This window comes from Hipposideros armiger, unplaced genomic scaffold (assembly GCF_001890085.2).
Source record: "Hipposideros armiger isolate ML-2016 unplaced genomic scaffold, ASM189008v1 scaffold_22, whole genome shotgun sequence".
Classification (NCBI taxonomy): Eukaryota; Metazoa; Chordata; class Mammalia; order Chiroptera; family Hipposideridae; genus Hipposideros; species Hipposideros armiger.
Genome location: NW_017731372.1, coordinates 6771951 through 6774862, shown reverse-complemented (window position 1 = coordinate 6774862; position 2912 = coordinate 6771951). Strand labels below are relative to the sequence as shown.

The 2912-nt window shown below is 35.0% G+C and overlaps 1 protein-coding gene across 2 annotated transcripts in view; it reads right to left on the bottom strand.

The window, feature by feature from the left end:
* Positions 1-2912, bottom strand: part of LPGAT1 (lysophosphatidylglycerol acyltransferase 1) — a 64406-nt gene that overhangs the window by 35453 nt on the left and 26041 nt on the right. The window lies entirely within an intron of this gene.

The window sequence follows — 2912 nt, the reverse complement described above, 5'->3', positions numbered from 1 at the left end:
CAAAGCCCTTCAAATTCTACTGTACAATAAAATATGCAACATTACAAAAATATATTATCTTCATTTTAAAATAAGAAAACTAATAAAGATATTACATGCATTTAAAATATCCAAATGAAAAGTCACTGGACCAAAACCTATATGGGTATATACTCTAAGGAAAACAGTGGTATTTCCATGAGGTTATACCTCATTTTATAGTAAATTTACTTCACAGAAAAAAATAAAATTGAGCATCAGTTTCAAACATCAGGATTCTACAAAGAAGCTTCGAGGGTTCCTCAGACGTCTGACATGAATCACAGAGGCTGATTACACATTAACATTCACTCACCTCCCTCGCTGCTACAGGGAAAGAAATCGAGCTGCTTGTATGCAATAGTCCTGGATGAAACAGGGATTGGGAGGCCTGGAGCCCACCTGCTTCCCCTCTCCCCAGTCACCCTTCGTTGTCAACCCAATACACTGAGCACCTCAGAATGCAGTGGAGAATCCTGAAGAAACAGAGGTAGGAGGGAGGCGGAACACTGGGAGATGCCAGCCTCTTGCGAAATCCAGCAGACCCACTTTCCTTCACGGTGCGCTTTCCTTTCCCAAGTTCCCAATTCAGTTTGGCTGACAAGCTAACTTTACTGAAATATACTGAAACAGCTGCTATATCATACATTGCTGGGAGAGTATAAATTGATACAATAGTGTTGGAAGTCAATTTGGCAATATATATCCAAACTAAGAAACATGAAGATCTTTTCACCCAGCAATCCCACTTCTAAGAATTCATCTTACAGATACACTTACTCATGTGCAAAATGACATACATGCAAGGCTATTTATTGCAGCATTGTTTGTAAGAGCAAAGATGAAAACAACTAAAAAGGGAGGCCAAGCTCAAATTCATAGAACTAGAAAGAAAAGTGGTTGCCAGGAGGAGGAAATGGGAAGCTGTTTAGTATGGAGTCGTGGTTTTGCAAGATGAAAACGTTCTGGAAATTGGTTACACAATAATGTGAATATACTTAACAAAACTAAACTGCACATATAAAAACGGTTATGATTGCAAACTTAATGTTATGGGTATTTTTCAAAATTAAAAATAAAAAAAGACTAGTTCAATAAATTATATCTATGCAATGGAATATCACATAATCATAGCATTTGTATAGTAATATGGAATGATATACTGTTAGTAATAAAAGCAAAGTGTAGAACAGTGTGTGAAGGACGCCACCACCAGTTGGGTATTTAAAAAAGATTGAAGAAAGTATATTTACAAAATGAAAACTCCCCATATAATGCGTCTATTGACAACCCCTCAATGGAGAGGCACACGCATACACCACTTTTTCATTAATTCATTCTTCACTAAATAAATCAGCATCAGGCACTGTTAAAGTAATAAAATAAATAGGAACAAAGGTATTATTCTAGTAGCAGTTAAAATGCTCAAGAAAAGTCTAGCGTGGTTCTATAATCATTGGGCTATTACGAGGTCATGTGGAAAGTCTCCTGCTTCCACAGCAACATAAATAGCTATTTCATAACCAAATATTCCTTCAATGCTATCTCTGCTCATGAATGGAAAATAGTAGATACCTAGGCCTATACAGTGGGAAAGCATACATATGAATGTAGCTGCAAATAAAAATAAGTTTCTTACAGAAAATGTATCTACCTGTTTGCTTTAGTAAGTGTGTTGGTTTAAATCTCAAAATATAAATTGACTTTACAGCACCTCTGTATTACTGGAGTGAATAGTGTCCCCCCAAAATTTATATCCATCCAGAATCTGTGAATGTGACCTTGTGTGGAACAAGGTCTTTGCAAATGTAATCAAGTTAAGATGAAGTCATACTGGATTAGGGTGGGCCCTAAACCTAAATCCAGTATGACTGGTGTCCTTAGAAGACGAAATCTGGACACAGAGACACATAGGGAGAATGCCATGTGATGATGGCGGCAGAGATTGCAGAGATGTGTCTACAAGCCAAGGATTGCGGACAACCACCAGAAGCGAGCAAGAGGCAAGGAAGGATCCTTTCCTAGAACATTCAGGAAAATCATAGCCCTGCCAACACCCTGATTTCAGACTTCTAATCTCCAAAACTATGAGATAATACATTTCTGTTGTTTGAAGCTACCCAGTTTGTGGTATTTTGTTATGGCAGCTCTCTGAAACTGATATGCCCCACCCACTCAATTTTGCTCATTCCTTCTCTTTCTTTTCCTTTTTACTCCCCCACAAATTATAGGGGTTTTTTTCTTACCAAATATAGGAAAAGAACAACAGTACCATAAACATCTAGAACATTTTAACAGACATCTAATGTTATGTATTATAAATGGCTCTCAATGTTCATTTCTATAATACTTTCAGGTTATAATCATTAAGACTTAATCCAATACATAGTTTATCTCTCAGCTATAACTTAGCCAAAATTTATTTTCAAACTAAATGCCAATTTACTAAGACTCATATGGCATACTAAATCAAACAGGTAAAGGTACCTGGATCAGCTTTTTATTAAGAAACTACCCTGATGTAGCAATAAAGTTATGTTGAATTTTGTAATAATCTAAATATTATTTAATAATAAATTTCATTTCCAATATCTATGGTATTCTTTTACCATACCATTATATATTTCAAATATCACTGTTAGAAAGTTATATGACTAACAAAATCAAGATTTAAAAAAATGCTTGTAGAGAAAAAGCATTTATTTTATGCATGAAACAGCTATATTCCTCAGATCATAGCTATCCCAGAACCAGTAAGTATAATAATGGAGTCAATATCTTAAGCAAAGAATTATTCACATGTTAAAGAACAGAAGCTATGGATGCCTGCCAGTTATTACATTGAACTTGATTAGAACAGAAATTTTTTTTTTTTTTTTTTTTTTTTTTTTTTT